General features: G+C 42.0%; 1 protein-coding gene across 2 annotated transcripts in view; it reads left to right on the top strand.

Moving 5' to 3' along the window:
• The window catches only part of cpne5b (copine Vb), a 573,316-nt gene that overhangs the window by 113,836 nt on the left and 436,993 nt on the right, over window positions 1-22,487 (top strand). The window lies entirely within an intron of this gene.

Below are 22,487 nucleotides of genomic sequence, written 5' to 3'. Positions count from 1 at the left end.
TGGCCAAAGTTTCAAAGCTGATGCCGCTCACAGCAAGTATTACTCACATCTTATGTCTCTCTAAATAAGAGATCCCAGATAATGGGTACCCACCAAATGTAGCAGTTGGTTAGTCAATATCTCATCCTATCTAGATGGTTTCAGTAGTAACACTTGGGTTTTCAATACTGATCTGACACAACACAACAAAAGTTGCAGTTGATCAAGATCAAAACAGTTCCATGTATCCACATTAAATTACAGGATCACACTCAGTGTTTCACCAGTCCAGGGTTCCAGGCCGTTGAAGAATGGAGGAAAAATCCACAAGTTTTCCCTGTGTCCTGCAACAAACACTGAGAGTTTATCCTACTATGCTACAATGTTCTTGTTTGAGTTTGTTGGTACAGAAGATGTCACAGGAACACAGCAGTGACACTCCAACGGGTTGGCTCAGCTGTCAGGACCCAGACCAACTCAGCTTGCAGACACCATGAATGTTATCCTACACAATAAACCTGACCTGTTATACAACAGTGCAACATGCAGTTATTCAATTAGGTCCGTTTCCACTTAAACTGAGAAGGCACCCGTAATGGCACTGACACACTCTGCCACGAGGCCTAAGCGCTTCATGCATCTTAGAAATCATTTCACAAGGTGACATGAATGAAATATAACACTATAAATTGGCTTACAGCATGTTAAAGTCTGCTTTCATGCCTCATGGTTCAGAAATCTCTGGCTGACTGTTCTCCTCCATTGCCTTCCTTCTAGTGTTGGGAAATCATCCAAATATTGATAACATCGATACCAACATTGGTATTGATATTGATCATACCAGTGTTCTGAGATCACATACTTTAGTTTCAGTGTCTCTCCTGTATGCATTGTTGCAGTTTCGCCAGGCGACCTGGCTGTGTAAGTGCTGCTCGTGTCACAGGGCCCCTCTCTTGTTTCGATGTTGTACCGTCACGTAACTCACCAACACCAAACAAACAAGCAAGCAAAACCTTTCACCAAAACCTCTGTTCTGCACAGGGGGACAGGGCCCACAGAGGGACTTCTGGGAATATTTCTTTGAACTCGAGGCTTTGGTGGTTGTTCAGTTATTTACACTTTATTTATTGCATTTTCACTAACTGTTTTTAATTTTTAATTACTTTTTCAAAGCCAGAGAAGATGTGTACTGAGGTGGAGAAATTTAGTTTTATTTTTGTATTGTATTCTTGAGCACACATTTGTAACATTTGTTATGGAGTGATTTTTGTTTTTTTTTTAAACTTGGGAATGCCATGGGGTTCCCCCGGAGGAGCTGGGGAAGGTGTGTGTGGATCGGGAGGTTCGGGCGGCTTTGCTTGAGCTGCTGCCCCCATGACCCGACTCCGGATAAAGTGGAAGAAAATGGATGGATGGATTTTGTTATTCAAGAAAAAATGAAATCCAGAAAAAAGCTGCAATGAAGGGATACATTTTAATTGTAGTTATGAACACTCTTCCTGAAAAAGAAAGAATTTGTTTTAAATTTGTTCTTGAGTGATAATTTTGTGCACATAGTTTAAGAAAAAAATCCAGACATGACCATCTCAGTATCATAAGCACAATCAGTGTCCCATCTTTTGAAAACATTGCAACAGTTTGAACATACGCTCATGTCCTATTGGATTTATTTAAACTTTGCCTGACATCGTACTGACGGTTTTTTTTTTTTACATTGATAGACCTGTATTAACCATTACCCACACATTAATCAAAACAGAGGCGGCGAAAGAATGAACCACACAAAATCAATTAAGGTGCTTTTATTTCTATTCTTGGCAGTAGAGAAGCCTTGAATCTGACTGAATGAGCTTGAATGAGATTCAAGCTTCTCTACTATGGAAACCACCTGGACAACTGAGAACCTACACAGAATATTCTTGGCATTGATTATTCCCATACTGACACTGTTGCAAGACAGCTAAGAGGCCATCACAAATTGTTGAAATAAAAATAAAGGTTTTGACCAGCAGGAGGTTTGTGTGCACATGAAGCTTTGAGAAATTAACCTTCTGAACCAACTGGATGGAAAGCTTCAAGGCTTCATGAGGCCTCCTCTGGCCATCACGACAGGAAAGGCAGAATATTTGAGGAAAAAACAGATGGGTGGAGGATCTCCAGTTTGCCACCAAATGCATGAGAAATGATTGAAATTTAAAAAAATGTTCCTCTAAGAAAGAGTGGAGGAATCTGCATATTTCTCCCTCCACAGTGCATAATATTAAACAATTCAAGGAATCTGGAGGAATTTCTGTTGAAGTGCTTCACACATAACACGAATGTGGGCGAATCAAGCTGATCCAGGCTGAACGGGCAACTCCTGAAAAAATCAAGCCAGATAGAAATTCCAGCCAGGCGCAAACAAATGGCATCCAAATGCGACCACATACCCAGAATGTGTGTAGAAGCCGCCACGAATGATTCGCGCACATTCGACATGCAGCAGCTCCAGCATCCAGGTAGCCTGCACCCAGACCACAGTATGAAACAGGAAGAAATACAAACAAAAGAAAAAAGAAAAAAGCACACAGCACAAAACGATAATGCAGCAGGAATATGGAGAATGCACCCCAATGCCGTATGTGTGCCACCCGAAGTCTTGGTGGACAGTAGGAGGGAGGTGGGCGTGCTCTGATGATTTGAGGAAGAAAGTTCAAGCAGACCAGACTCAAAGGGAGACCCTCTGCTTGGGCCATGCTACCGACACAATTACAAAACAGTTTACAAAACAATATACAGGAAATGTTGCGGTGCACAGAACAGGAGGGTTACAGAAACAGACACCACACCATCTCTGGATGGGAGCCCCCCTCAGAGAGAGAAAAACAAACAGAGTCAGGCATTATAAACACACAGTGTAATTCAATCCAATCCCTCAGTTGGTGCAGCATCAACAATAGTCATTCATCAATAGTTGATATAAACACATGGGCAAGTGACCACACAAAACATGAAATATGTGACACACAGAAATGTGTGATCACTTTTTTGTATTGTTTCTTTGAAAATCATGAAAGGGAGTAAGGTTTTGTGAGAAATTTAGTTTTAGTGTAGTTCCACGTTTTGGCAGCAGGGGGACAGCCTCCCAGTGAGACGGCTTAGTGTGTTCAAAAGCCCCTCGTCTTCCGAATGGGAGAAGCGAGGAAAGGAGACACACTACTTCTCTGCTCATCTCATTATTTTCCTGTTATTTACTGGACAAGTAATCTGGCAACAGTCCTCTCGTACGGGGCTTGTTACAGATTCTTGGTGGCCTGTACGGGGATTGGCTCTTCGTATTTGTTAAGAGACGATCCCAAAATCCTACGATATCTGCGATGTGAGAGAGAACTGTCGGCATGATGTCTGATGGGAGATGGTGAGCTGGTGGCAGGAGACAGTGAGCTGGTGGCGGGACATGGTGAGCTGGTGGCGGGAGTTGGTGAGCTGGTGGCGTGATCCAGGGAGTTGTGACCCACTACGAGCAAACGGGTGGGCTGAGAGGGACCAGTGTTCAGAGGACTGGAGAATCATTGCCATGGCAGACGGTGAACGGAAGAGCCTGGTGTGGGACATCAGGAAAGGCCTGTTTTCTCTGTCTGCGAGCAATCTTCTCCAGGTAGCGGTTGACATTGGACCAATCACAGGCAAAGATTCAGCAAAGCTGTCAAGTGAAGACGTCGAGGGGTGTTTCGAGTACATTCATGCCTATATGTACAGTAAGGAGCTTCTAGAGGCTGAGGACAGTGGGATGGGAAGATTATTGTACCTGAAGGATGTTGTTGATGGTTTTGTGAAGGCCTAAAATTGCGTTACAATGACTACTGATTCTGGTGATAGTACAGATAGCGCCACAGTTATTGCATCATACCCTGAGATGCAGCCAGTGTAAACCTGACTGCCCCAGATAACCTGCAGTTAGTTACTTTGACAACGGGTAATGTTACCTTGGACCACGATGATGTTTTACCAGATGATGTACGAAAAATGATCTCTGAGTATGAAGAATTAGGAAGGAAGCTACGTGCCTATGCAAGCATTCCTACCTCACCAGTAACTACACAGCCCAGGTTAACACAGCTTACTCCTGTTGAACAGCACACTCAGCCAGACACTGTTAAACATCCCAAACCTGAACAATAGTGACCCTGAAGAGCCTTCCCTACATTCAGCGTCATGAGTTTAAAGTTCATGGGGCCAAATTGAGGATCATTCATCGGACATCACCTATAAGAGCGTGTGCAGGCAGATTGAGGACGGGATAAAAGACAGTTTTACTGATTCTGAGATTGTGAGATGTGTGTTGAGAATCATAAAACCAATTTTCGAAGACATGACTGTAGCTGAGTTAAAGGGATTCCTCCAATCATACTTAGGGGAGAGAAATAGCACAGAACTATTTCAAGAGCTAATGTGTGCAAAGCAGAATGAGCATGAAACACCCCAACAATTTCTCTATTGTGTCACTGGTCTGAAGCAATGACTCTTTTTTGTTTGAAACAGTCAGGCAGTGGAATCAAATATAGCCCAGACACAGTACAAGATGTGTTCTTACACACAGTGTATCAGGGAATTGGACACAAACACAATGATATTTGCAGAGAACTGAAACCCCTACTCTCAAACCGTACAGTTACCGATGAAACAATTCTGAAGCATGTCATGAGAGTAACGAATGATGAGAGTGAGCGACAGCGTAGGCTAGGGTCAGCTCAGCACCTAAAGCATAATACTGCACATGGTGCACAAGTTGAAGGAAGTAGAGACTGTAAAGCAGCCAAACATTGGGAGACGTTTGAACAGAAAGCTAAGACATGTGATGTGAAGTTTCATGTGAACACAGACGCCATTGTGAAGTGAGAACAGCAGAGAATTTATCTTCTCTGTAAACTGAATTTTTTTCTGTCAGGCCTGCAATCCTTTGTCGTTTTTATCAGTCTTTTATTGAGAGTCTTTTGTGTTTTTCATTTATCTGCTGGTTTCACAGCCTCTCAGTGAAAAACAGAAACAGCCTGCACCACATTGTTAAAATTTGTTCAAAGATTATTGGAGTGAAACAAAGAGACTTACACTCTTTTTGTAATCAACAGATCCTCCAGAAGGCTGAAATAATCTTGTCCATCTCAGGTCATGTTCTTTTAGGAGAGATTTCTCTGCTTCCTTTAGGACGCCGTTATGCGTCCCCGGTGTGTAGAACCAACTGGTTTTTAAAGTCATTTATGCCTTTGGCAATTCGACTTTTAAATGCTCCGTAGGTCTGCCATGTTCTTATTTATTTATTCTTGCTATTCATTTTAACTTCTTAAGTCTGTTTTATTTGTTTTTATTAGTTTTTTGTTGTTTTATATATATATATATATATATATTAAACAGACTGCTCAAATGAAATTGCCCCTTGTAGGATTAATAAAGTTGTTGATTGATTGACTGATTGATTGACAGATGCAGTACAGCAGCTTTCAGAGAAAATAAATGTGCTCACTAAGTTAGTCGACTCATTGACAGACACAGTACAAAAGGGACACGCATGTCACTGTCCCACTGACAGACCCAAAGTAATGAGAAAAGAGGACATCTGTGGTTGCCCAAAGTGTGTGCAGGACGGCGTAAGAGATTGCAAACACTGCTTTTTGTGTGGTGAGCAAGGCCACAGAGCTATAGGTTGTCAAAAACGTCCAAAACAGCGGGGAAACGAGAACCGGTTGCTGTAGGGGGACAAACAGTAACCAACGCCCTTTCCAAGTCCCGCCAAGCAGAGGCACAAGCAATGTTAAGCAGTGGCCGCATCACTAGTGAGAGCAGCAGGCTGGGGACAGCCTATGAAACAAGTAATGGCAACAAAAGATGCGGATATGAGAAAACTGCTGCCAACTCCTTGCGTAATGTCACACCAAATACCAACAATCCTCTCACTAAACTGATAGGCAGGAAAGCTTTAGCTAAGTGTATCCTCAACGGCCTTTCAGTAAATGCTCTTGTGGACACTGGCGCTCAAGTCAGCATGATAGGGGTCCTGGAAAGATGAGTACCTACCTGACCTAAACATTCACCCACTGTCTGAACTAGACGTGCTCATGGGAGACAAAAAAGCTAGAAGTGTTTGCAGTTAATGGGGAACTTATTTCCTTTGATGGTTGGGTAGTCATAACTGGAAACTTACCAGGAAATGAGGACCCAAACTTATCAATTAATGCACCTTTCCTTGTGAGCTCTGCACTCCTGGAAATACTTCTCATAGGGTTTAATGTCATTGAAGTAGTGATACAAGGAAAGCCAGAAAGACTGGCACCCACTTTAATTCAACTGTTGAGTGGAGCCATGTCCATCTCTAGCGACACAGCAGATAACACACTTTGTCCAGACCAAGCAGACAGTTTCAGCTCAGGGATGTTTGAGGATCGGTCCAAAGGACAAACTTATCTTGCAGGCAGTGTAACCTGGATAAAGTGTAGGGTACCTCCCCAGCTCGACCACCTGACCCACTGGTGTTGCTCGAGCCTGAGGAAGGATGTGTACAGCTACAACAGCTTGATGCGGGTGAGGGATTACTTGAAATTCAAGCCGGTAGAGTTCCTCTTGTAGCTGTCCCCTTAGGTAACCATACAAAGCATGGCATTACCTTGCCTCAAAGATCTGCTATCAGTAGCATCCAGCCAATCAAAAGATTGTCGAGACTGATGTACCTACTGACAGAGACATCAAAGTTCAGAGTGCCAGCACCCCCTCAGTTGCCCCAAACTGTTCTTCACAGTGGCACCCACCAGTTGATGTGAGTCACCTTAAGGAAAGCCAACAAGAGATTGTGAAAAAAATGCTGTATGAGGAGTCATCCGCTTTTGCAAGAGATGCTAATGATAGTGGTTGTGTTCCAACTTTGCAGATGTCATTGAATCTCAAAGATGACATCCCAGTGCAGAAAACCTTCCTCTGTACCAAAACCATTAGTTGCAGAGGTAAAGGAGTACATCCAAGATCTTTTAGCTAAAGGTTGGATCATCAAGTCAAGTCTCCTTACGCAGCCCCTGCTGTATGTGTCCGCAAAAAGGATGGCTCGCTACGCGTTTGTATTGATTATAGATGACTGAACCAAAAAAAAAACCATCCTGAAGGTACCCATTGCCCCGGATCCAAGATCTGACTCATACGCTGGGGGCCATACATGGTTCAGTGTCCTTGATCAAGGAAAGCGTACCATCAAGGGTTCATGGCGGAAGGGTCACGCCATCTTACAGCTTTTGTAACACCTTGGGGGCTGTATGAGAGGGTGAGATACCTTTTGGTCTCTCAAACGCACCTGCAGCCTTCCAACAGAGCATGGAAGAGATGTTGAGCTCAGTCAGAGATGATTGCTGTATCCCCTATGTGGATGACATTCTTTGCTTTGCGAAGACATTTGAGGAACATGTTGAGGGTGTTCACAAAGTCCTGAGAGCACTCCAACAGCATGAGTTAAAGTTGAGACCTGAAAAATGCGAGTTGTTTCAACAAGTGAGGTATGTGGGTCACCTTGTCTCTGCAGAGAGTGTGCACATTAACCCAAGTGACATAGAAACAGTACAATCCCTCAAGGTCAAAACACCCCAGACTGTTGGTGATGTGCGGTGATTGTTAGGCTTCCTCAGCTACTACTCAGCTACTACAAGACTTTGCACGCATCGCAAAGCTAGTGTATGAGCTTCTCCAAGTCAAACCAGGCATGTTACCAGTCCAGACAAACAAACCAAACCAAAGGGCCCTCAGGTGCCCTCCAAAACCCTTGTCGAGTGGACCAGTGAACACCAGGGGGTGGTGAACCAACTCACTGACATGCTCACAAAACCCCCAGTCCTTGCCTACCCAGACTTTAACTTGCCGTTTGTGTTACACACAGACACCTCTGAGCGTGGCCTTGGTGCTGTATTCTATCAAAAACAAGAGGGTAAGCTTTAAATATTGAAACAACAACAACAACAAAAAACAACAACAATATACTTTTTACCCAAATCCTATTCTGGTAGTATGGTTAGCTGTGGGCTTTTCAGCTTTATCAAAGATAGCTTGTGAGGAATCACATAATTTTCCAACCTTGTGTGGGTTACTTGGAAACCTTTTTACAGCACACACAATTGTAGTTTGTTTTTGAAGCCATGTTAGAAAAGCAGAATGTGAACTCAAATATGCATACCACTATTGGGTTAATAATTGGTGAACCGTTATTATCTTCATCAACCAACAGACAAGGTGGAGTTAAACATATGGGCTCCAAGTCTCTGATCAAGTGGTAAATGGACTGCATTTATATAGTCCTTTTAATCTGAATCAGACCCTCAAAGTGCTTTACAGTGATGCCTCACATTCGACCCACCAATACTAGGATTCTGCCATGCAAGGCGCTCAACTGCACACTGAGAGCAACTGGGGGATTATGGAACTTGCTCAAGGGCACTTGAGCAAGGGTATGAAGGGTATGAATCAAGGATCCTCTAGTCTGAAGCGCACCTCTTAACCATGAGACCATCATCTCCCCTTCAGCATGTTCTTGAAATTCTGTTGTTGAATTTAAGGGCCTGCCTCAAATGCAAGTTCATGACAAAAAGAATAAGTGGCTTTTTTTTTTTTTTGAGTGATCTAATTCACATACAAACAGGGACATCACATAACCTCTACCTTATTCTGTCTTTTGAGAGAGGTAATTACATATTTGTCTGTGTTTGGACCCTGAATAAAATTGGCTTGATTTGAACAGGTTAGGTTCTCATCAGCTTTAACTGTTCTCTGAAATTGTTTTCAGGTCTTCTTTGTTTATGTCATGAAAATTAACTAAATGACAGTAATCATTTCTGTGTATTCATGCACCAAGGCTGCTATTATCATGCACTTTTGATTAAGTGCACTGATATAAAATTGGCTTTGTGTGAGAACCAGAGCAGAGGTATTTTCAGAAAGCTTTTAATAATTTAGCAGAATCAGATGTAAACAAAATAACCTCTTTGTGATAAGTGAAGATAAATTTTGGTGGCCTTTTCAATTTTTGGCACTATTGTACATCACAGTGCAATTAAGGGCATACTTACTCAGTGACCTATTTGGTTTCACTTTCACTGCATTATTTGATGACGGATTTATTTAATAAACACCTGTCCTTTTTAATGTGAAAATCTAAAAGCTTATACACAGATATGTGATGGTATTTTCACTTCACGGTACTCATCCTCAAAGTTGTGTGATGGTTTAAGTTTCTGTGGCTTTCCTCATTAGCAAGACATTGTCGCCCATAATTTTTTTTTTTTTTTTGAAGTTGGGGGGGGGGGGGGGGTATATTGTACCATGTGTAGTACTCTCAGGAGATCCAGAAGCTATAAAATTCAAATGCTCCAATCTGGCACCAACGGTCTGATGTTTCCTCCAAAAAAACAGCTGAGCCTTTTGACAATGAACCACTCCATAAAACTGTAGGGCACATGGAGCAGTGTAGCTTCTTGCCCAAGAAGTCAACCATCAACTACATTCTAGTTCTGTGTGTACTCAGTGAATGCAAGTGTCAGTATCCACAGTATCACATCTTTTCATGTCAAGAGTCATGGATCAATGCATTTGTTCTGAATATTCCACCCATCCATTTTCTATACCCACTTACACCAATTTAGGGTCACGGGGGGCTAGAGCCTATCCCAGCAGTCATAGGGCATGAGGCAGGGTACACCCTGGACAGGATGCCCGTCTATTGCACGGCCACATATTGACAGACCAGCACATTTACACCTACAGTCAATTTAAAGTCATCAATTCACCTACAACATGCATGTCATCAATTCACCTAACATGCATGTGTTACCAGCATGCCATCATGCTGGTAAGAATTACAATGCTGAGTTTTGTTAGATAAACATGGCGGGCCCTATCGTATACCTGGCACAAAGCATAGCAAAACCCAGCACAAGAGTCACTACTAATTTCCATATGATGTAGTTGTCATTTTTACAACCAGCTCTCACATCCCTCTTAAATAACAGTACAATTTGCACTCCCATGGGCGTGTTATAGACAAACAGACAGATAGACAGATAGAACACGGCAGAAGGAAGGAGAACAAAACATTTTATGAGGAAACTCTATTCATGTTCCACTTATACACATGCATCTTCAACCGCTTATCTGCGACGGGGTTGCAGGGCAACAGCTCCAGCAGGGGACCACAGACTTCCCTTTCAAGGGTCACACTGACTAACTGGGAGATCCGGATGTGTTTCCAGACCAGTGTAGAGATAAAATCTCTCCACCTAGTCTTGAGTCTTCCCCAGGATCTTCTCCCAGATTGACATGCCTGGAACACCTCCCTAGGGAGGCGCCCAGGGGACATCTTTACCAGATGCCTGAACCACCTCAGCTGGCTCCTTTCAATGCGAAGGAGCAGCGGCTCTACTCTGAGCTCCCCACGGATGACTGAGCTTCTCACCCTATCTCTGATGGAGACACATGCCACCCTCCTAAGGAAGCCCATTTCGGTCACTTGTACCCGCAATCTCGTTCTTTTGGTCATGACTCTACCCAAATGACCAGAAGTGAGAATAGGAATGAAGATTGACCAGTAGATTGAGAGCTTCACCTTTTGGCTCGCCTCCCTTTTCGTCACAACAGTATGGTAGAGTGAATGCAATACCGCCCCTGCTGCGCCCATTCTCCAGCCAATCTCACGCTCCATTGTCCCCTCACTTGTGAACAAGACCCTGACGTACTTGAACTTCCTTCATTTGGGGCAAGTTCGCATTCCTTACCTTGGAGTAGGCATGTTCTGTGGTATTCAATAATAATTCAAGAACAGAACATGATTATGATGTCTTTGAACATGAGAAATAATTATCAGGATAATGTTTCAGTAGAAATTTGTAATATAATGTTGCGTAAATGACAGGCCACTAGAACAAAAAACAAACAAAAACCCATCATGATCATTCAGTTCATGCTCCTTTCTCTGCCTTTGACCAAGCAGCATCTCTAGTAGTGGTGCAGCTTAGCTAAATTTCCATAAAATTGTTCATTTTGTGATAAAAGCATGGAATTGGCAAACATATTCTAAATTAACTAATGTTTATTTTCAGATATGGAGGTCTGTGGAAGTCTTCCCCCCAAACAGGATAACCTCCATCTTGGATTCATTAAGATTTAATAGGTTTGCACCCATCCAAGATTTGACCTCACTCAGACAATTCAATAATGGCTGCACTGGGTGATTGCCTAACGGCCTTAGTGGCAGGTAACTTTGGACATCATTGGCAAAGCAATGGAAAGATTTTGGTATTCTCAAAAGATACCGCGAGAGGCAACACATGCAAACGGAAAGAATAGGACCTAGAATGGAGCCTTGAGGGACTCCACAGATCAGTGGGGCCACCATCTGAAGAAAATGGCCCAGACTGCACAGACACACTCCGCTCTGTTAGGTACAGGGCTGAGAAAACTCTGCAGATCCGCAAATTCCGCAGATTTCACATGGGGAGGATGGCGGGGGGTGTTGGTGTTTAACTCTGTAATCGTTATTGTCACTGAGTTTTAAAATGTCTATTGCAAAGTGTTCTTAATTTACGACATGTGCAAATTTATAAGAACCAGCGGCAGCCTGCAGACACTGATATGTGTTTAGAGATCAAATCAGTGTCCTCAGATCCGCAGAGTTTCGAGGAGAAAAAATCTGCTGTTGCGACAGTTGTCGTAAAGCAGGGACTGGTTGGTTGCTGCGGCGATGCTGTGTGTCTCCTGCGCAAACCTTAAGCTAAACGTAGCATGTGGACATCGCAAATGTTTAGAACTCTAAAGTTTTTAAAAGAAGACTGTGCAGCATGTCTCTGTCATGGACTGACATTAGACAGAGAGAATAAGGCGAGAAAGACTGTTTGAAAAGTCGATAGGCAAGAAACCGTGGGAATTGTCGCTGGCTTCAATCAACACATCTGAAAGATAAAGAAACGGGAAAAGCGAACTGTGCCATCGGTTAACACGGTAAGAATTTGTCTCTTCTGGAAAATAACATTGTGCTGTTTAAACAGGATTTTAGAAAGATTATGTGACTTTTTTAATTAATGTAGACTTTTCTTTCATTGGAAAAAAAGACTGTGGCTTTGAATGGATTTACATGAATTTACACAAGAAGTTAAATGAGTTTTTATTAATGTAGATGTTATGTGTCGGACGCAGTCGGAGCACCGACCCATCGTTTTGGACAATTAGGACCAGATAAAGGAAACAGAGCACGGTTTCAAAGGATAACAGAATTTAATAACATAACGTGAGTGCTCATTAATAACAAATAAGTGCCCGGTCTGGGTCGAGGTGGAAAAACGGTGCGCTCCCAGCTCACAAAACGGTCCGAGCCAGAACAGTTCGGACCCAAGGACCCCGCCGACACCCCCCCAGGTGGCCGCGACCAACCGAGTCTGTGAAAGAAGAAACCATAATGTGAGTCCACCACTCCACACACAGAGAGACCACTCAAAGGTGTACATAATCAGCAAACACTTCCTGACTTAATCACCAATCAGCTTCCCCACCCTGCAGGCATGGAACACCCAGTTCAATTCTCCACTGCAGTGGAAGCTGATTAAACGACTAACATAACAGCTTCAATATAATAAGGTGTGAGGGACACCACATCTACTGACTGTACTCATGTTAGTCACAAAACCTAAAGTACCTCAGGAAGTGTGCTGACGAGCGTGAGACCTCACCCCCTCCTCTTTCACAGACCATGGTATCAAACCTGGTACGGTCTCTGCGTCCATAATGATGAGATGGTCCTCCAAACGTCGATCTCACCCGTCTGGTCACAAGGTCGAGTCTCTGGCAAATACACACTGTGTACTCCAGACTTAAATGCAACATGCCCCAATCCATACAGAATGCACCACAGCTGTGAGTCCTGACGAGCTGCACATGACAAGCCTCAGGTGATCAGGGTGAGGTCCTAATAACTCAGCCACACATCAGCCCACTCAGTCCTGAACGCATGCCACCTGGAAGGAAAGACAGAAGACAGAAACAAAAGCCAGCCAGGCACCCCAGCCACACAACAGTAGACTTTTTCATGGGAAAAAGACACTGGGGCTTTGAATGGATTACATGAATTTACTCAAGAATATGTGGCTTTTTACTATAAGGTATCTTATTGATATTTTACCATGATTTTCAAAATATTCTCCAAGCTTTAGCTGTGGTTTTTGAAATGCTTTAACAGTCTTTTCAGTCTTCATTAATTTCAGTAGTTTAATTGTTCTGAGTTAATGCATAATTTGGTTTACAGTTAAAAGGAAAATCATTCCAGGTCCTACTTCCACGTCATATTCTGTTATTTCAACATGATCATTGACGGTTCAAATGAAAGGTTGAATACAGGGTCATTTAAATATGCACTAATTTTGAGACTTTTTGTTCCAGGAGATGCTGAAAATGCATCATTGGATAAAAAATGAATTTGGTTTCTGGGATCTCACGGGGCCCGAGACCGTGACTCCTGGGGACCTATGCCCCCCAGACCCCCTGCAAATTTTCCTTGGATTTCACAATTTTTCATTTCACAGCCCTGTGGGTAAGACGACGCAGCAGAATCACATAGTCCACTGTGTCAAAGGCAGCGACAAGTCTAAAAGCATCAGAATGGCAGTCAGCAGCTAAAATCAAATCATTAAAAACTCTCAGTAGAGCGGTTTCGGTGCTGTGTCTGGGTTTGGAGCCAGACTGAAACGTTTCATAAATGTCATGCTGGGCTAAAAATGACTCTAACTGGATGTAGACCGCTCTCTCCAACACCTTAGATAAAAAGGGGAGTCAAAGGTTTCACCACAGCATGTTTAAAAGCTAAAGGCACACAGCCAGAGGTAAGACTGGTGTTAACCAGCAACAAAATAGTGGCTCCCGCTAAATCAAAAACTTCTCTCAGGAGATGAGCAGGAATGATGTCTAAAGAACAATTTGTAGGACGCAGATGATTGATTACATCAGAAATTTGGGAGAAGGACAATGGCATGAACTGATCAAGGGCAGCAGAACACAGAAAAATCAGAGTCTGTGATAGGCCTAACACCTGAATGAGCTGGTCTAAGGGCAGACTCTTTTGTTATAAAACATTGTTACAGTGTGTAGGCATCGGCGCATGAGGGGAGACATCACTGGGATTAATAAGAGATTTCAAGACATTGAACAGGACCTGAGGCTTATGGCAATTATTTCTGACTAAAGTAGAGAAATAGGTTGCTTTGGCAGCTTTCTGATAAGCAAACATACAGCCATGTAGAATTTGTCGAGAAACAATGTGATGATCTTTTTTCCATTTTCTCTCAACGCGTCTACATGCATGTGTTGACTCATTTAACCATGGCTGTGAGTGTGGTTTCGAGTGCCTTGGCCTAAGAGGAGTGACATGGTCCAAGATCTCCGTGCATGTGGAGTTAAAGACACACAAAATCTCATCGGCACTGAGACCAGCAAGTATTTATTTTCATTGAAGTCAAGAAAGGGTGACTATTAAGTGAGTTTTGGCAAAACAAGTATCATTGTCATGTTGAGGTGGCAGAGGGTTGTTGTTGGCAGCTGGGGAAAATAACTGAAAAAGTAACTAGTAATCTAACTTAGTTACTTTTACAATTGAGTAATCAGTAAAGTAACTAAGTTACTTTTTCAAGGAGTAATCAGTAATCAGTAATTGGATTACTTTTTCAAAGTAACTGTGGCAACACTGACTGAGACCATATGTTCCATCAAGTGTGCACAAAAAAGAAGAATCATTAAAAACAGCAGAAAACTGTGTGGCAGTCGGAGAATTAATAGTGCGCCGGAGGCACTTGGGGATAAGTGGTTATCTGTTGAACAGGGAGCCATCAAAGTGAACAACACAAGTAGATGATCAGAAATACACAAAGTTGCACAGATTTCCTTAATAGCAACAGATAAACCATAAGACAACACAAGATCTAAAATATGCCCCTTTTCAGGATTTTCGAGATTCACACTAGACATGTATATTAAAATCACCAGAGATTAAAATCTGATCATATTTCATCACGATCCCAGACAGAAAGTCTGCAAACTCATTTATAAAGTCCTTATTATATTTAGGTGGATGATAAACAACAAATGGCAAATTCAGTTCAAAAAGCTGCAGCTCAAATAGACCGGGAGTTGAGATAACTTACCGTGCACCCCCCCCACAACAAAATGCCACTTGATTGTTTTTCAACCCCTATAATGTCCTTAGTGGAACTTTGAGTGGTAACAGGAAAATAATTCATTCCCGATGTACCTTTTGGCGCAATATTTACTTAAAGGTTAAAAGCTACTCGTGAGTGCTGTACATGGGCCGAATTTTTGCACTTTTTCACCTTCTTTAAATACCTATACATATAATATCAACCTGATCCATCTATATATTTCTAAAAAGCCCATTTTCTCTACTTTAATATGATACCCATCTCATTTCTGTAACATAAATGGCACTTCCCAATATGGCTTACAGTACAACCCTTACCTGGACCAAAAATGTCCAAAAATTTTATGAATAGTTTTTTTGTAATAAAAACTGAAGTATCAGGGCCTAGATTAAGCACTAATATTACATCTACAAATCATTAGCTTTTGTTTGAGACCTAAAAACCACGGTGAAAGGTGAAGTACTGACTGAATGATGAACTACTGACTTGGATGCTATTTGCCTCATGTTGAACAGGTTCACGGCACATATCATATACAGTACAATGAAATTTACTAAGAAAATGGATTTACCTTCTCTGTGATACAGTGAGGAAAATAAGTATTTGAACACCCTGCGATTTTGCAAGTTCCCCCACTTAGAAATCATGGAGGGGTCTGAAATTTTCATCTTAGGTGCATATCCACTGTGAGAGACATAATCTTAAAAAAAAAAAAAAAATCTGAAAATCACAATGTATGATTTTTTAAATAATTTATTTGTATGTTACTGCTGCAAATACACTCAACAAAAATATAAATGCAACACTTTTGGTTTGCTCCCATTTTGTATGAGATGAACTCAAAGATCTAAAACTTTTTCCACATACACAATATCACCATTTCCCTCAAATATTGTTCACAAACCAGTCTAAATCTGTGATAGTGAGCACTTCTCCTTTGCTGACATAATCCATCCCACCTCACAGGTGTGCCATATCAAGATGCTGATTAGACACCATGATTAGTGCACAGGTGTGCCTTAGACTGCCCACAATAAATGCCCACACTGAAAGGTGCAGTTTTGTTTTATTGGGGGGGATACCAGTCAGTATCTGGTGTGACCAACATTTGCCTCATGCAGTGCAACACATCTCCTTCGCATCATCCGTGAAGAGAACACCTCTCCAACGTGCCAAACGCCAGCGAATGTGAGCATTTGCCCACTCAAGTCGGTTACGACGACGAACTGGAGTCAGGTCGAGACCCCGATGAGGACGACAAGCATGCAGATGAGCTTCCCTGAGATGGTTTTCTGACAGTTTGTGCAAAAATTCTTTGGTTATGCAAACCGATTGTTCCAGCAGCTGCCCGAGTGGCTGGTCTCAGACGATCTTGGAGGTGAACATGCTGGATGTGGAGGTCCTGGGCTGGTGTGGTTACACGTGGTCTGCGGTTGTGAGGCTGGTTGGATGTACTGCCAAATTCTCTGAAATGACTTTGGAGATGGCATATGGTAGAGACATTAACATTCAATACACGAGCAACAGCTCTGGTGACATTCCTGCTGTCAGCATGCCAATTGCACGCTCCCTCAATCTTGCGACATCTGTGGCATTGTGCTGTGTGATAAAACTGCACCTTTCAGAGTGGCCTTTTATTGTGGGCAGTCTAAGGCACACCTGTGCACTAATCATGGTGTCTAATCATCATCTTGATATGGCACACCTGTGAGGTGGGATGGATTATCTCAGCAAAGGAGAAGTGCTCACTATCACAGATTTAGACTGGTTTGTGAACAATATTTGAGGGAAATGGTGATATTGTGTATGTAGAAAAAGTTTTAGATCTTTGAGTTCATCTCATACAAAATGGGAGCAAAACCAAAAGTGTTGCGTTTATATTTTTGTTGAGTATAAGTATTTCAACACCTCTGAAAATCAATGTTAATATTGGTACAGTAGCCTTTGTTTGCAATTACAAAGGTCAACATTTCCTGTAGTTTTTTGACCAGGTTTGCACACACTGCAGCAGGGATTTTGGTCCACTCCTCCATACAGATCTTCTCCAAATCTTTCAGGTTTGGAGTTTCAGCTCTTTCCAACGATTTTCTATTGAGTTCAGGTCTGGAGACTGGCCAGGCCACTCCAGGACCTTGAAATGCTTCTTACGGAGCGCCTCCTTAGTTGCCCTGGCTGTGTGTTTGGGGTCATTGTCATGCTGGAAGACCCAGCCATGACTCATCTTCAATGTTCTTAATGAGGGAAGGAGGTTGTTTGCCAAAATCTCGCAATACATGACCCCATCCATCCTCTTTTCAATACGGTGCAGTCGTCCTGTCCCCTTTGCAGAAGAGCACCCCAGAGTATGATGTTTCCACCCCCATGCTTCACGGTTGGGATGGTTTTCTTGGGGTTGTTCTCATCCTCTAAACATGGTAAGTGGAGTTGATTCCAAAAAGCTCTATTCTGGTCTCATCTGACCACATGACCTTCTCCCATGCCTCCTCTGGATCATCCAGATGGTCACTGGTGAACTTCAAACGGGCCTGGACATAAGCTGGCTTGAGCAGGGGGACCTTGCTGCCCTGCAGGATTTTAACCATGACAGCATCATGTGTTGCTAATGTAATCTTTGTGACTGTGGTCCCAGCTCTCTTCAGATCATTGACCAGGTCCTCCTGTGTAGTTCTGAGCTTTCTCAGAATCATCCTTACCCCACAAAGTGAGATCTTGCATGGAATCCCAGACCGAGGGAGATTGACAGTCATCTTGTGGTTCCTTCCACTTTCTAATAAATAATAACAGTTGTTGTCTTCTACCAAGCTGCTTGCCTGTTGTCCTGTAGTCCATCCCAGCCTTCTGCAGGTCTACAGTTTTGTCCCTGGTGTCCTTAGACAGCTTTTTGGTCTTGGCTATGGTGGACAGGTTGAAGTGTGATTGATTGTGTGAACAGGTGTCTTATACAGGTAACAAGTTCAAAGAGGTGTAGTTAATACAGGTAAAGAGTGCAGAATAAGAGGGCTTCTTAAAGAAAAATTAACAGGTCTGTGTGACGCAGAATTCTTGCTGGTTGGTAGGGGATCAAACACTTATTTGCAGCAGTAACATACAAATAAATTGTTTTAAAAAAAATCATACATTGTGATTTCCACATTTTTTTTTTACATTATGTCTCTCACAGTGGACATGCACCAAAGATGAAAATTTCAGACCCCTCCATGATTTCTAAGTGGTAGAACATGCAAAATCACAGGGTGTTCAAATACTTATTTTCCTCACTGTATGTCCAAGCTATACAATTTTGCAATATTTTACTCAGACAATTCTAGAATGTGATTCATATGTCATATTGACCACTGGTGGCCATCTTGAATATTTTAGATTTTCAACATTTTCAAGTGAAATGTTATTGAGTTATATTTCATTGCATCTTAGAATTAAATCTTTTGTTATACACATTCCTTTCAACATATATGAGATACAATGTTCAAATTGTTTCAGACAAATTGAACAGTTAAATCTAGTTGAAAGAAATGTCCAAATCTTATCATATCAGAGTCTTATGGGCTTGACATGTTCATTCATAGTCAGTGTCACTGTCTGTGACATCGCATCATCTGAATCATCGCTTTCACTTTCTGTGTCACTGTCATAGTGAGATGCCTCGTTATCTTCTTGCTGGCTACAATGTCCTGTAGGTGTTATGATTGACTTTCTCCCTCGTACCACAGTGGATGGAGACTATCATCTGCCAACACCCATCCATGACCCTGAGCTGGAGATGGAACAGTGGGATTTGCAATGTCTGCATATCGGCCAGTATCCCTCACCTCAATCCGGTGCAAGCTTATGGAACACATTGTCTTCTGTAACATGAAGCATTGTGATAGACATGGATTTTTGAAGCATTACCAACATGGTTTCAGTAGGCAGCATTCTTGTGAGACTCAGCTTCTTATCACCTTAGATGAACTCCAGAGATGTCTAGACAACAACATCCAGGTAGATGTTTTGTTTCTTGACTTCTCTAAGGCTTTCGACAAGGTTGATCACCGTCGCTTGATCCATGAACTTGCTTATTATGGGATAAGAGGATTTTCCAATATTTGGATTTCAAGATAGCTTGCGGACCACACACAGGCTGTTGTTGGAGGTGAGCGCTCTTCCAATAACAATGTTACCTCTGGAGTGCCTCAGGGTACAGTGTTGGGCCCTCTCCTATTCTTATTGTACATCAATGATGTAGGAGAGGGTATAACATCTCACATATGGTTTTTTGCTGATGACTGTGTCCTGTATTGGCCTATCAGGTCACCAGTTGATGCTTATAATCTTCAGACTGATTTGACCTCTCTTGAGAACTAGTCTCACACATGGAGGATGACTTTCAAGATCAACAAATGCTACAAGTTGTTAGTTACACGTAAATGGAATCCTTACAGTACTGGATATCAAATTGACAGCAAACTGATGACTGATGTCCCCCACAATCCCTATCTTGGGGTTGAATTCCAGCATGACCTTAAAAGGGATCAGCATATTCAGAACATCTCCTCAAAGGCCAGTGGTGTATTAAGTTTCTTGCGGAGGAATTTGTCATCTTGCCCACCTATGGTGAAGGAACAGGCATACTTAACATTGGTATGGCCACACTTAGAGTATGCTACTGCTTCCTGGGACCCTTATCTCATTAAAGACAAGGCTAAGCTTGAGATGGTCCAGTGCCAAGCAGCCAGATTCGTTTGTAATGAATATAGGAGGGAACCAGGAATTGTTACCAACCTTTATTGTACTCTGGAGTGGCAACCACTGGAGCATAGACGAGAAGTAAGGCGACTTGTTATGCTGCACAAGATAATCAATAAACAAGTTGCAGTGCCCCTGCCAACTTACATTCTGCCTGCTACCCGTACTGGGAGGAGGAAGCAGGACTTCATCCAGCTCACAGTATCAACTGACCAGTACCGACAGAGCTTCTTTCCGCGGACAATTGTTGCTTGGAACCAATTACTGGCCAATATTCGATCATTGCCCCTAGAGAAGATTAAGCATGATGTTGCTTCAGTTCTCCTGGCATCATAATCTTAGAACTGGACTGGACAGTTTTTTTAGCCATTTTAGTTTGTATGTGATTTAAATTTACTTTGTGTTTTTTATTTTTATTTGTATATTATTTATGCAAGATTGTAGGGAGATGTTGCCGCCTTTGGGTGCTCAGTGTGATGCCCACCGGCAGTTACTGAGGATGGCTGTAGATGTCTTATGGGCTTGACATGTTCATTCATAGTCAGTGTCACTGTCTGTGACATCAGCATCATCGGAATCATCGCTTTCACTTTCTGTATCACTGTCTGTGTCACCTGATAGTTAGCTCTTTGTATGTGCTGCGTTAAGTTCTTACGACAAACTTGTATCATTGCAGAAAATGCTGAAAATCCCACAGTTTGGAACCGTGCTTGCTGAACTTGGTGATAGCTGGAATGTCTCAGAAGACCTCATGAAAGACTTGGAAGCATTCACTTGTGTTATGTATGGTGACACAGTAGCTGAAAAAGTCAATGACCTCAGACTTAACCGCATCAACAAGTTGTGCATCAAGCAGGGAAAGTCAGTCCCTGGCAATATACAGTTGTGCTCAAAAGTTTACATACCCTGGCAGAAGTTTAGTTTTTTTGGCCATTTTTCAGAGAATATGAATGATAACACAAAAACCTTTATTTCACTCATGGTTAGTGGTAACAACTGTGTTTACTCTTTTGAAATCATAATGACAGCACAAACTATCCAAATGACCCTGATCAAACGTTTACATACTTCTTTTCTTAATACCATGTGTTGCCCCCTTTAACATCACTGACAGCTTGGAGTCTTTTGTGGTAGTTGTGGACGAGGCTCTCTGATGGTAAAACTGCCACTGAATATGTCTTAGACTTTATTTACATTAATTACAAAGAAATACAAACAGTATGGCACTTTATGGTAAATCTGCATGGAGTAGACAGTTCTCAAAAACTGAGTGACTGTGCAAGAAGGAGAAGAGTGAGGAAAGCCACCAAGACACCCAGAAAATCCAGAAGAAGTTATGGGCTTATGTGGCTGTGATTGGAGAAATTATGCACAGTGCAGTTGACCTTGTTTGATCTTTACTTTGGAGACCAAGCATTCAACACAGTCAAAACTATTCCATTTATTTATCTTTTTATTTCAACCAATAAACTGTATCACTTTTTAGCAAAATTGGAACAACCTTATCTTTTGACCACTCTACAAAGTGAAACTGATCTTTGTCACCATTTTTGCCATTTTTACACCATAACTCCAGAACATTCTGTCATCGATAGTCCAAACTATACCTTTTTGGAATTACGATCAGACAAATAATGTGGTATAGTTTTCAACATGATTGAAGCATTTTTAAAATTTTGACACCTGTAGCTCATTAGAGGTCAGCTCCAGGATGGCTCCATATCTGAAAATAAACACAAGTTAATTTAGAATATGTGTGCCAGATTCCATGCTTTTATCACAAAATGAGCAATTGCTTTGCTATGTCGCCGCACTACAGATTTAGAGTGCTGGAATGTGGCTGCCCATTGCTCCGAGTAGTTACATTGTGTCTAATGTAATTAGGATCGGCTAAATGCAGAATACAAATGTCATTTTATATTGCAGCAGATAACTGAAACAACCCTTCAAATGGTAATGCAAGTACCGAATTAGGCACAAATACTCCTTAGACATTACCCTTTTGAAAAAACGGACTGGCAACTTGAATTTTCAATTACACAGTGGTCAAAATTTAAAAATGCTCCAATCATATTGAAAACTATACTACATTATTTGTCTGAACATAAAGATTTCAAAAAGGTATAGTTTGGACTATCTATGACAAAATGTTATGGAGTTATGGGCTAAAAACAGCGTTCCTTTGTAAATATTCTGTTATCTGCTGCACTATTTAGCCTTTTTCTCAAGATCTCAGGGGACTGCGTGAAACCAGTGGAGTCAGACATTCTGGCACTAATTGGGTACCACAAAAAAAAAACCCAGCAAACCCCCCCCCCAAAAAAACCAAAAAAAAAAACATCTGGTCAGAGCCTTTGGAGGTTGTAACATTGTATGTATGGTATGCATTCTGTAGAAGGTCGCAGACTGTTTATGGAAACTTATGGTCTTGTACATGCAAACTGTACAGGTCTTGCAAAAAATCAGGAGTGCATACAGTACATACGGGACCAGTACTCCTTTTGTAAACCTGAACCAAGTCAGGCTCATGGCTAGTAGGACCTCTGTGATGACAGTAAGGAAATGGATGGTTCAGGGTCACCTGATCCA

The sequence above is a fragment of the Thalassophryne amazonica genome, chromosome 3, assembly GCF_902500255.1.
Source record: "Thalassophryne amazonica chromosome 3, fThaAma1.1, whole genome shotgun sequence".
NCBI lineage: Eukaryota > Metazoa > Chordata > Actinopteri > Batrachoidiformes > Batrachoididae > Thalassophryne > Thalassophryne amazonica.
This window is presented reverse-complemented; position numbering and strand designations above follow the sequence as displayed.